Raw genomic sequence first — 13,961 nt, forward strand, 5'->3', positions numbered from 1 at the left:
GACAGGAAAATCACTTGCGTCTTCTATACCTCGATATCTGTTTTCCAACTTGCTTTTTATCGTTCTGGGTGGGGTTCCTGGCTTCCCATAATGGGCAGGGAGGCACTTACTGTGTCTTCTATTCAACTTTATCTGTTTTCCAATTGCATTCTGTCCTTGGCTTGGAATGAGATTACTTGGTTTTGTCCTGGGCCTGGTCGGATACCCTGGCTGGGAGGGAAACAGTCAAATGTATAGTTCGAGTTTTGGGAGATGATATTTTTGTCTCGTAAATCATCTATCTGTTATACATTGTATTATTTTTGTTTTACATAATATATTATATAAAATATATTTGTAAACATTTTAGTGTATTCCTCTTAGTGGGGACCTGTGCTTGTGTCCGAATGAGACTTTTAGGTGATCTCAAACTAAGTACTCTGATAGTGTGCTCTTGAAATCTGTTCCTTATTTGAATCAATTCTCCTTAGTCTTACTTTTTCTTGCTTTAATTGTAATTCTAGAACTTTTTTACTATTCCATTTTCTTCCTGATATGAACTTAAATGTGTTGCAAGCGCCGTAAAACCCTTAATAACATAAAAACAAGCAAACAAGCTTTCTGTCTTGGTCTTGGTTTGAGATTATTTGGTTTTGTCCTTTCCTTGGCTGGAAGGGAAACAGTCAAATGTATAGTTAAGTTTTTGAAGATATTTTTTTTCCTTGTAAATCTTCTCTCTGTTCTGGGTGGGGTTCCTGACCTCCCATAGTGTACAGGGAGGCACTTACTGTGTCTTCTATGCCCCTATATCAATTCTGTTTTTGTCTTGGAATGAGATTACTATTACTTGGTTTTGTCCTGGCCCTGGCTGAGAGGGAAACAGTCAAATGTATAGTTCGTTTTGGGAGATGATATTTTTTCCCTTGTAAATCATCTCTCTGTTACGCACTATTATTTTTTCTTTATATTATATATGATTTGTAAAACATTGAGTGTGTTCCTCTTAGTAGGGACCTGTGCTTTCGTCTGGATGAGACTTTTAGGTGATCTCAAACTAAGTACTTTGATAGTGTGCTCTTGGAATCTACAGCTGTTTCTTATTTGAACCAATTCCCCTTTGTCTTACCTTTTCCAAAGACTCAACTATGCGCCGAGCGAGGCTCAAACCAGGGCCTTCCGATCCGATTTGTCTTACTTTTCTTGTGTGCTTTTAATTGTAAATCGAGATTTTAAAAAGTTACTATCCCATTATCTTCCTTTTTACTGGCGCTGAAATGACCTAATTGGGCCGCAAGCGCCGTAAAACTTTTAAAAACAAACAGAATTTTGTAGGTCCTTGTCCTGGAATAAGATTAGATACTTGGTTTTGTCCTGGCCGTCTCCCGAGTGTTTGGTCGCGAGGGAAACAGTCAATTGTACATATGTCGTTTTGAGAGATATTTTATTCATTGTAAATCACCATCTCTCGATTGTGTAATGTTATGATGTTTGTTTTGAATATGTTTTGTATAGATTTGATTTTGAGTGTGTTCCTTTTAGTTGGATCCTGTGCTCGTGTCTGGTGTTATCAAATTAAGCACACCGATAGAATGCTCATAGGCTCTCCTTCTGTTCCCTATTTGAATCATTCCCCTTTGTCTTAAAAAAAAATTGAGCTTTTATAGAGTGCAATATCCACTAAATGTGCTCAAAGCGCTTTACAATAGAGAAACATAAATTTGAGGCGACGAGGATTCGAATCCACAACCTAAGTGTAACGGCAACTCCGCCTGACCACTAGTAGTAGTAGTAGTAGTAGTAGTAGTAGTAGTAGTAGTAGTAGTAGTAGTAGTAGTAGTGGTAGTGGTAGTGGTAGTGGTAGTAGTAGTAGTAGTAGTAGTAGTAGTAGTAGTAGTAGTAGTAGTAGTAGTAGTAGCAGTAGCAGTAGTAGTAGTAGTAGTAGTAGTAGTAGTAGTAGTAGTAGTAGTAGTAGTAGCAGTAGTAGTAGTAGTGGTGGTGGTGGTGGCAGCAGCAGCAGTAGTAGTAGTAGTAGTAGTAGTAGTAGTAGTAGTAGTAGTAGTAGTAGTAACAGTAGTAGTAGTAGTAGTAGGAGGAGGAGGAGGAGGAGTAGGAGTAGGAGTAGTAGTAGTAGTAGTAGTAGTAGTAGTAGTAACAGTAGTAGTAGTAGTAGTAGTAGTAGTAGTAGTAGTAGTAGTAGTAGTAGTAGTAACAGTAGTAGTAGTTAGTAGTAGTAGTAGTAGTAGTAGTAGTAGTAGTATAGTAGTAGTAGTGGTAGTAGTAGTAGGAGTAGTAGTAGTAGTAGTAGTAGTAGTAGTAGTAGTAGTAGTAGTAGTAGTGGTAGTAGTAGTAGTAGTAGTAGTAGTAGTAGTAACAGTAGTAGTCGTAATAGTAGTAGTAGTAGTAACTAGTAGTAGTGGTCGTCGTCGTCGTCGTCTTCGTCGTAGAAGTAGTAGTAGTAGTAATAGTAGTAGTAGTAGTAGTAAGTAGTAGTAGTAGTAGTAGTAGTAGTAACAGTAGTAGTAGTAGTAGTAGTAGTAGTAGTAGTAGTAGTAGTAGTAGTAGTAGTAGCAGTATTAGTAGTAGTAGTTAAAGTAGTAGTACTACTATTAGTAGTAGTAGTAGTAGTAGTAGTAGTAGTAGTAGTAGTAGTAGTAGTAGTAGTAGTAGTAGTAGTAGCAGCAGTAGTAGTAGTGGAATCCTTTTATTTTCATGCACATATTATGTTAATTGTAACCAGCAGATAAACTACTAAACGGGCGGATTGCTGAATAATAAATGAATAGATTTTTATAAATAGATAGATCACCGAGGAGATGAAAATTGTAGTTGCTATTGTTAACTTTATAGATTAATAATTTACCCTAACAAGGATTAAATAAAACTTTTAAATCCTTACAATTGTGTAGCCTGGTATCAGCTTTTATTTTCAGTAAGTTTTTTCCTAAAGTTTTAAAATTGGAGCCAAAATGTCGCATTTTATTATACGATTTTTTTTGTTTGTAATAGTAGGCAGCAGGTCTGTGATTCCATTTGACATAGACACTTGACACGGTCTTGCGAAATAGATTTTCACACCCCTCCCCGATCATCTCTGTCACGAAGTCACGAACTCGCAGCAGCGGTTGAGAGTGGTTTGCCAGCTTAGCATCATAATGCCAAATTTAATTTTTTCCCGTCTGAATCTTTTCTATAATATTCCACCCCCCCACCACTTTCCCAATATACCACATTTATTACAAAACCTTTAAATTTTCGTATCTATCTAATACGCATAATGCAAATATTGCTGCTTGAAGCTCGGCAAGAGTTTAGAAGAATGATGAGGTAGAATTGCGGCTATGTGGTCTAGTGGTATGACACTCGCTTTTGGATCGGAAGGTCTTGGGTTCGAACCTCGCGCTCGGCGCATAGTTGAGTCCTTGGAAAAGGCTCTTTACTCACATTCTCTCACCGTACTCAGGTGTAAAATGAGTACCTGGCCATTAACAGCGTTGTCTTTGTCCGAAAAATTGTAATATCGCCTAACAGGCGGCATGTCCCGTCCTACATGTTAAATGTTGCTGTTGACCAGGGACCCCTTGTAAAGCGCTTTGAGCACATTTAGTGGATATTGCGCTATATAAAGCTCAATTTAGAATTAAAGTTCCAGACAAAGACGAACGATGTAGGCTGCCGTGCACATAGGTCTATTAGCAGGTCTGATAACCGAACGCAAAAAGAAACAAAAGTGCGATGTCAAAATAAAGGTTCCAGTCTCAGTGGAAACAACAAGACATGAAGTGAGTAGGAAAGTGCCAGAAGACAGTAGAGAATAAATTTTTTTCGCGGCGGTGATGGGGGTTTGAACCCGCGACCTTATTGGTACGACAACTCCGCCTGGCAGGATGTGTAAAACCAGTCTTCTGGAGCAATGGATACAACATACCTTGTGCAACTGATCTTCTTCTGGTTTCAGAGTGATGGCATCTTATTTTCTCGTCTAAATATAACATATTATGTTGGTCGTCAATAAAGAAAATCCATCCTTCTCTCTCTCTCTTACGCTCCGCGAGCGCTGTAAAACCTTTAAAAATAAAACAAAACAAACACATTTCCAAGGGGTTGGGAACCGGAAGACATAAATGTATAACATCACGACTTCTCTGTCCTATTATGGGCTTGATTTAACAGTGTGGAGAATTTCGCCCACTCTATCATTAAACAGGACGATGATATGGCATGGAATGCAATACAACTTGGATGAATATAAGAGGAAATCAAAGGTTGCATTTATGTTAATCCTTCAAAAAATTGATTTTGAGATTTCGGTGGAAAACGATATTTTTGTTTTCTTTGAAATAATATGATTGAAGTCCAACTTCTCAAAATAGTATACTATAAAAACACACACACACACACAAAAACACACACACATATATACACACACATACACACACACACACACCAAAAAAAAAAACAACAACAAAAAACACATTCGAAATCGGTAGTAAGAAAAGTGAGAAAAACGGACCGATATTTTGCTATTTTCTCAATATGTCATTTTTCTAGGGTGTGAGATACCGTGTCAAATATTTCTCAGAATCTATTCCATGAAATTGTCTGAGAATTTCCACAGATATCACAGATAATGTATTATATTACCATAGAGATATCTTTTTGATAGAGTATGCGTATTTTGAGTTATATATTCCAAATTATACATTTTTAACCTCAATATTTTGTCATAAAATGTTGATTCACAATTTTGCAATGTCCTTAAATAAATGTCATAAGCGAAAGCTACAATGTTGATCAGAGGGAATAATATGGCGGTTATTCCTTCATTAGTCTTTGCCACAAGATTGTTATACTTTTTGACGTCAGACCACCGAATCAGGACGTAAAGCAAAGTATCAACACATTTAATGTATTTTTTAAAAACCAAAAAACAAAAAAACAAAAAAAACAAACAACGTTTTTATCCTATATTGATGATACATAATGATTAAAACCGCCCAATGTGGATGAGTAATTTTTTTCTTGAAAAGACCCAAACCGCCCCTTAACTCTCTCCATACCAGCTATTTTCAGGATTTCCCCCAAAACTTCACACCCAACTAACACAAAAAATATTTTTTATCACTCAAACACAATAGCAGTAAAGTTCTTGCGATACATAATTTCTTTAGCAAAACATACTCTACAACACACTGTTAATTTTCTTTAAATTTTATGATGTACAACAGAAATTTGAACCAGAAAAATGGGTTGTATCGTAACGAATGTGACGATTTTCCTATAGTTGGTAAGGAGAAGGTTAAACAAAAGTGCGACTTGAGTCGAGTATAAATGTTTTATTGAAGGCAATGGGCATGATCTATACTACATTTCCATGTGCTCGAGGTCATTGGTCACATTGCAAGGTGTGCTCAAAATGACCCACATAGTGAAAAGCACAGTTTGAGAAATATCCATAACGTTACAATTGGTCATTTTGCTCAGCACGACTCATGGATATGTTTACAACTTTCATAAACAAAGCAGCGTGTTTAGATGCATTGAGAAATGTCCAATCGTTGTACAGCAACAAATCATGTGATCGATGACTAGGTTGGACGAAAACATGAATATAGATCGCTCCCATTGATAAAGTTTACTTAAACAATTATTTTTTTATTTTTAAATTTTTTTTAAAATTTGGCCAGAAAACTCGTCCTTCAAATATCAATCGATAACTGACCCTCATCCTTGAAAATAAAAACCCCTCAAACCCGGGGTTTTAAGGGAGATATCGCGAAGTCCCGGGGTTGAGAGCTTTTGCCAAAATGAGGGTCATTTAAATCGATCGATATTTGAAGGACGAGTGCTCTGGCCAAATTTTTAAATACACGATCTTTTAGAGTAAGGTAGTTAACGGGTTAAAGCGACAAAAAACTAAATTTCCATTCTCCAAATTGACGCTGTCCGTTTGGGAAAAGTGCTCACAATATTCACCAGCCGGTGTTTGGGAAAAGTGCTCACAACATCCACCAGCCGGATATAACGTTCAAACACAAAACTGTGTGTATCCTTGAACGTTTATAGTCTAATTCATAGAATTTAGTGAGAACTAGTCTAATCATGAAAATAGCTGTTAATAACAACAAAGAGTGACCTCATTTTCGTTCCTTCTATAAGATCGACTTTAAATCTACTCTTTGCTCTTGGTTCATCCCGACATTATACCAGTTTGTGGCGACGGGTCACATTTTATTATCTTTTTTTTTTTTCTGGCTCCAAGCAGTAACAATCAGTTGGTAAATTTGCGATTTAATCACACCGTTTGGCATTTTCTATAGATCATTTGGCATATTTTTGAATTCGCATAGTTTATCTGGCGTAATACATTTATAAGGATTGCCAATTTGACGTTTTAAATAGAAATTCCCAAAAGGTGGTTTTTTGAAAGCCGTTTGGTGTATTTTGGTATTTTTGTTTTACTTTTTTTTTACTTGAGCTTTTATATAACGCAATATCCACTGAACGTGCTCAAATAGCTTTATAAAGGGTCCATGACCAACAGCAACAAGTAAAACGTAGAACGAGACATGTGTCTGTTAGGCGATATTACCATTTTTTCCCAATATAGACAACGCTGTTAACGGACAGGTACTCATTTTACACCTGAGTACGGCGAGAGAATGTGAGTAAAGAGTCTTTTCCAAGGACTCAGCTATGCTCCGAGCGAGGCTCGAACCCAGGACCTTCCGATCCGAAAGCGAGTGTCATACCACTAGCCGCACACTTTTGTTTGTTTTATTTTCAAAATCTCATAATTTCTCTTATTTTTTTGGACAAATTAACAGAATGTACGGCATGTCACCCCAAAATTGGCAAGAAGATGTGAAATCGTTTCATATCAAGATACTACTCACAGCAGCGGCTTAAGAAATTTAAGATTTATATTTCATTTTCACACTCGGAATTATTTTTTTCCAGGCCATTTAGCATTGTTCCGTTACTTTTTCTTTTGGCATTTTAATAAAAAATTTAACTGGTAATCCTGACATTTATCCTCTCGTGCGTCGTCCGCTAGCCAACAAAATTTGATCGATGTTACATCAGCAGGATACCAACCAAGGGCTTTCTTATTTTTCTTTTTATCACTGTGTATGGACAAAAATTCTATTCCATGGACCATAAGAAATCTTAAAGTTACCGTGCGTCTCTTTATTGTAAAGTTAGAATTTCTTCGGTACCTAGGTAAGTAAGTTTCGTTTTGTTCGATGTTTCGTTCATGCATTACTTTCGCCCACGCTTTGACTTTGTTGATGTCGTTGTTATTATTTCTATTATCCGCAAAGAGTAACAAATTGACTTCAGAGCAGAAAGAAACTTATTGAGTTAACTTTTTATTTCAACTCCAACTCAACTTTTGAAAATGTTAAACCCCAATTTAAGTCTCACCTTTCTTAGGAAAATAAAAATGAAGGAAAATGCTTGATTCTTGTCATTGTCAGGTCAACCAGTTTCCCTGCTCACGTTTGCTCAGATTATTTTCACTGTGATAATGATAAGAGGAAATTTTGTCTTTAAAGAGAAAATTTAGAAAGGGAGGCTTCCGAAACTCTCATCCCGTATCTTTTTTTTTTATAATTTCTAGTAGGGGGTTTGGGAGGGGGGAGACTTAAAAAAAAAAGTTTTCCCCCTCCCAAACCCCCTACTCTAGAACATAATAAAAAACAAAGAATACTGGGGATGTAGGAGCTTTCGGAAAATATGAGTAAAGAATATTTTTCTAAGCCTAAGGCCCTTAAATTTGTGCCACTGAAAGAGTGGGACTCAAACCGGTAGTCACAACACACTAGGTCACAAATACACTCAAACCTGAAGATATACACGAATGGGTTGAGTGAGAGACTATTACATCCACAGCAGCAAGCATTTATAATATTATAGAGGAATGGTATAAAATTGCAGCCAATCGTGTCCATGATTGTTTATCTCTCTCTCCTTACCAGCCATTTTCAGGATTTTCCCCAAAACTTTACACCCAATTAACACAAAAATAGATTTTTTATCACTCTGACATAATAGCAGTAAAGTTCTTGCGATACAAAATTTATTTAGTAAAACATACTCTACAACATACTGTCCATTTTCTTTAAATTTTGTTATGTGCTTAAGAAATTTGAATAAAAAAAAAATGTTGGCTGTATTGTAACGAATATGACAATTTTCCTATAGTTGGTAAGGAGAGGGTTAAGGTCAATCACCAAAGTTGTCTTGTAGTCTTAGAAGGTAGTGCTTCAGAGCCATTAGCCCATGGAGCAGGAGATTATCCAGGTTTATATAGTGTGAAACAGACAATACCAATTGCTTCTATCCTTTGGAAAGGACGCTAGTCTATCACAAAGTACTTTCCACCTGATCAAACAGACCTAGCTACTCAATCGCTGGTGGGTGGACAAGGGGGTCAGAAAAAAATATATCGACTGCACGCTGCATTGATTTTGGTCCCTTTGTGTGTGAAGCGACTGCTCTAACAACTAAGCTTTCGGGACCCCCTGGTCTTGTAGCCTTAAATGTTGATAATAATTTTAGGAAAGATTATATCTGATGTTGTTGTGGGATCGTATTTATTGTTGTGTTCCAATGCATTACAGTTTGTTGTCATTTGGCAATTGATTTGTTGTGGATAGTTCCCATGTTGGGTAGCTGTGTGAGTAAGTTTACTGTTGTGTGTTATTTCTTCCCGTTGATTTGTGACTTTTTTTCCTCATCCTCTTATTCCTCATTTTCACGGATTCCTCTTACAAATCTCAATATTTGAAATTGATAAATTTCCCTATTCTGATTGTACAAATTTGACGTGTATTTATTTTCAGGGATTCCTCTTACAAATCTTAATATCTGAAATGTATAAATTTCCCTATTCTCTTTGTACAAATTTAACATGAATTTATTTTCACAGATTCCTCGTCTTAAATCTTTTGTCAGAGGAAAATGTGCTGCACTGTATTATGATGCATGGCAATTTTTAACCACCCATAATGTATTGATAGATTGAAGTTGATGTCACTCGGGTCTTTTTTAAATTGTTTTTTTGCCATCAATGTTTATGGGTAATTCTCACTAATCTGTATTACTTAGACTATATACATTCAAGGTTATAACATAGTTTTGTGTGTTGGTCCATTTTATTTCCGGATGGCAATGTTTTGAGTTTCTTAGCCAAGCGCACACCATCTTTATGGAACTTTGTTGGAGTCTTTTTCTTTTTAATTTTTCCTGTTATTTTGCTTATCATGAATAAGGCGTAGAAACCCGGTCATGACACCATTATCTGTTATAATTATGGGTGTACTGAATTAAGGTAATGTACACTCAGCCCTACCTAATGGTCATGATCTATATTACATTTCCATGTGCTCGAGGTCATTGGTCACATTGGAATATGTGCTCAAAGTGACCCACATTGTGAAAAGTGTTCACAGTTTTTGAAATATCTAACATCATTGTTGGTCATTTTGTTCAGCTTGACACATGTGTATGCTTACAACTTTCATAAACAAAGCAGCGAGTTTACATTTCTGAAGAAATACCCAATCGTTGGACAGCAACAAATCATGTGATTGATGACTTGGTTGGACGAAAACATGAATATAGATCGCTCCCATTGTTGTGGTCTTACCGGGTTATGTTGGCATTGATGTGCATTGTAGTGTGTTGTTTGTTATTTGTTAACCAATTAATTGCCGTACTTTGGAAAACCGTGTAGTTAAAACTCTGGCCAGAAAACTTGTCCTTCAAATATCGATCAATTTACATGACCCTCATCTTGGCAAAATCGTAGACTTGGGACTTTATTAATTAAAGGCTTTGCGAAATGAGCACTTGTTTGCAAAGTCGGAGATAATTAAGACAATGGGCCTGATTACAGTGTTGATGGTTTTCCTCGGATCCGCGGAAATCCACGATTTTGGAGTCCAGAGAAGGAATTTCCTCCTTTTAAAAATTACATTTTCTCGAAACAATGTGCTAGCAATGAGAGAGTTGATGTGTGGTGGAACACAACAGGTGCAGTTTCCCACTCTCCAGAAGTTAGCTAGAGTATCAATTATAGTCTATCATCTCAATTACTCTCAAAGTGGGGTTTAGTGCAGTAGAAATGGGGCTTAAAGGCAATCGTTCAACATTTTCCTACTTTTTCACTTTTTGTCACCATCAGCACTGTTATTAGTCACATACTTTTCTCTTTTTCAATGATAGAGTTTTCACATTGTTTTATATATGCATTTGTGTTTTGGTTACAAAAACTTTAGCATGGTAAATTGGTGAGTTCCAGGTCAGATTGGAGACATGGTTGTATCAAAATTCATTGTTTGTATTATGGTTTTCAATCCTAATTTGATATTTTGAATCTTTTTGTGGTTTATGCTAAATCGCCTCGCTGGTATAAGCCGGCAAGCCGGCAGCCCAAGCCCCCCGCCCCCCCCCCCCCCCCCCCCCCCAAAAAAAATATTTAAAAAATGATTAAAAAATTTTTTTTTTTTTTTTAGGTGGCCAATAATCACCACCATCATCATTATCATCAGAGTGCAAGCACCTCAATCGCATCACCATCACTACCACCACTTCTACAACCACCACCTCCAAATCATCATCACTACCACCACTGCAACCACCACATCATTACCACAACGACTACAACCATCACAACCAACCACGACATCAACATCACTACCACTTCTATGAAACCACCACCCACATCATAATCATCACTAGCACCACTACCACAACCACCACCACATCATCATCATTAGCATTAACACTACTATGACAACCACCACCACATCATCATCACCATCAATGCCACCACCAGTGATGATAATCTTCCTTGGATCCTCGGAATTCTGGGATTTTTTTTTGATTTTCTTTGAAATGTTCCGCTGTTTTTTTGCAGTGTCAAACCCTTTTCCATGAAAAGCCCTCAGGTGGTTCCACGATAGTTGGATGAAAAAAACCACCAACGTGTCTTGTTTTTGACACCTGTGCTCAGTTGCATAAATTTTGGTGACGTCGCATTTTTATGACGTCATTCTAGACAAACCAATGCCAGTGGTGTCCTTGGATGAACAGATGTTGGGTAGGGATTGGAAAAAAAAGAAAAGAAAGAAAATCAATACATAACACACACACACACACACACACACACACACACTCTCTCTCTCTCTCTCTCTCTCTCTCTCTCTCTCTCTCTCTTTCTCTCTTTCTCTCCCCCCCCCCTCTCTCTCTTTTACCCATATTTCTCTCTCAACCACTCTTCTATCATCTTCATGTTATGTTTTTAGAAGTCATCTTGTCATAGAAAGATAACATTTTATAAGATGCAAGGGTGATGATCGACTCGGAATGCAATTGTTCAAATTATTTTTAATTTACTATTTTTTATTTGTTTAGATTTATCATATCTTGATGTAAATAGCAGTTTGATTAATATTGTGAGCCTTTTAAATTATTTTCTCGAAAGGACAATTCATTAGATATTTCCACAAGAAGTATATTATATTTTATTTTATTTTATTATATTTGATGTTTATTTTGCTTTTAATTAGCTCCGTATTTTCATCAATTGTTCATGACATTGTATAAATCTGTGCTAATATAACGATAAATGATGTGTAACATTATGATAATTTTCATTCAGGATCAATAAAGTATATCTTATCTTGTCTTATATAGTGTTACGTAACTATCATATTGTGTGTATGTAATTTTTGCATTGTGACTCGAGTTGTCCGACGGAGCGATACATTTTCCTCCTTTATGACAAATTGCCATTATCATCACTGCACCACAACTACAACTGCAACTATCACCATATCATTTACATAACACACACACACACACACACACACACACACACACACACACACACACACACACACACACCTCTACTACAACCACCATTACCACGTCATCACAAACAAAATGTGTGTGACTGTTGTAGTGATTTTGTAGCCGAATGAATGAACATGTGTGATACTTAAAAAAACTATTGTAAAGCACCTCTGAGCACTATTTGTGGATATTGGCGCTATATCAAATAATAATTATAATAATAATCACAAACAATGCTACTACAACCACCACCATCACATCATCTTCACTAACACTTTTACTACAACCATCACCATCACCACCACATCATCATCATTATCACTCACTTCCACTACTACTACAATCACCGCCACTACACGATTATCACTACCACTTCTACTGCAACCATCATCACTACCACTACAACTACAACCACCACATCATCATCATTATCACTACTATTACAACCACCACATCCAAATCATCATCACTACCACTACAACTACTCCTACCACAATCACCTCAAATCATCACTATCAATACTACTACAACCACAACCATCACATCATCATTACCACTAATATTACTACAATCACCACCATCTCATCATCATCACTACAAATACTACTACAACCACAACCGCCACATCATCGTCACAACCAAGGCAACTACAACAAACCCACACTCATTATTGTTACCACCACTATTACACAACCATCACAACCACATCGTCTTGGCTCCACGACAACCACCATCACAGTAACATCATCATGAACATTACTATTACAATCATCACCGCCACATAATTACAACTACTACTACTACTACTACTACTACTACTACTACTACTACTACTACTACTACTACTACTACTACTACTACTACTACTACCACTATTACTACTACTACTACTACTACTACTACTACTACTACTACTACTACTACTACTACTACTACTACTACTACTACTACTACTACTACTACTACTACTACTACTACTACTACCGCCACCATCACCACATCATCATCATCTCTATCACCACTACCACCACCACCACCACCACCACTACTACTACTACTACTACTACTACTACTGCTACTACTACTAATACTACTACTACTACATTACTACTACTACTACTACTACTACTACTACTACTACTACTACTACTACTACTACTACTACTACTACTACTACTACTACTACTACTACAACCATCGCCCCCTCCACGTCATCATTTTCTCTAACACTACCACTACTACAAACAGCACTACCTCAACCTCATCATCACCACTACAACTACAACCATCACCACCACAATCACTACAACCATCACCACCACAACTACTACAACCACAGCCATTTGAAGTCTCGGAGATTTGGGGTAGTATGTATTGGACACTGTGTTTACATATCTTACAGTTCTAAATAGATACGATTTTCTCTTGTGAAATTCTACTGAACGGTGTCTGAAATTCATGTGAGCACAATTTTTAGTTGGCGTCTCTGTAAATTGTAACTTGTTTGCAGGCTTTTTTGAGTGGTCCAGAATTTCTTCAGGCATTTTGATACTTTGGTACTAGCACCCATGACGGTTTAACTCACTCAACTCTGGTCTCTAACTCTGTGCTATCCGCTTTCCCTAGGAATTTTTGATGCTTTTCATAATTCAAAAAAAAAAAAAAAAAAATCCGCTAAATCTAAAAGAAAATTGGCATGTACATAATTCTATTATATCATATCATATCAAAATATCGGCCTTAAAAATGGCCTAATCGATCCTTAAGTACCCTGCATATACCAACAAGACCTACCACTACCATGTACAAATTAAAAACAGTGTCTGTAATAATTGGCCTATGATTTGTTTCCAGAAACATGTTCATATTATAATAATGATGGGGTCAAAGTAACCTGGGCCAAATACTGAGATAGTTGGTGTTAGGGTGAAGTGAATTAACTAGAAAGAATCAATCAAAAATAAATGGCACATGATTTTATTAGCGGCGGGATTTCTGTCAGGCCCTTCCATTGTAAGTGCCTCATACAGTTGGAATCAACATAAAGTCAACACTCTTAAATAAACTTCTGCTTGAAGTGAACACCTCTTGTTAGTTCTTTTTTAACATTTTATCAATTT

General features: G+C 36.7%; 1 protein-coding gene across 1 annotated transcript in view; it reads left to right on the plus strand.

Moving 5' to 3' along the window:
* The first annotated feature begins 7,041 nt into the window (after positions 1–7,041).
* Positions 7,042–13,961, plus strand: part of LOC144980537 (monocarboxylate transporter 5-like) — a 53,522-nt gene continuing 46,602 nt past the window's right edge. Inside the window, exon 1 of the mRNA XM_078928195.1 lies at positions 7,042–7,200. The gene's annotated coding sequence lies outside the window, so the exon portion shown is untranslated. The remainder of the gene's footprint in view (positions 7,201–13,961) is intronic.

Source organism: Berghia stephanieae, chromosome 10, assembly GCF_034508935.2.
Source record: "Berghia stephanieae isolate SIO BIC M18660-M18661 chromosome 10, UCSD_Bste_1.3, whole genome shotgun sequence".
Taxonomy (NCBI): domain Eukaryota; kingdom Metazoa; phylum Mollusca; class Gastropoda; order Nudibranchia; family Aeolidiidae; genus Berghia; species Berghia stephanieae.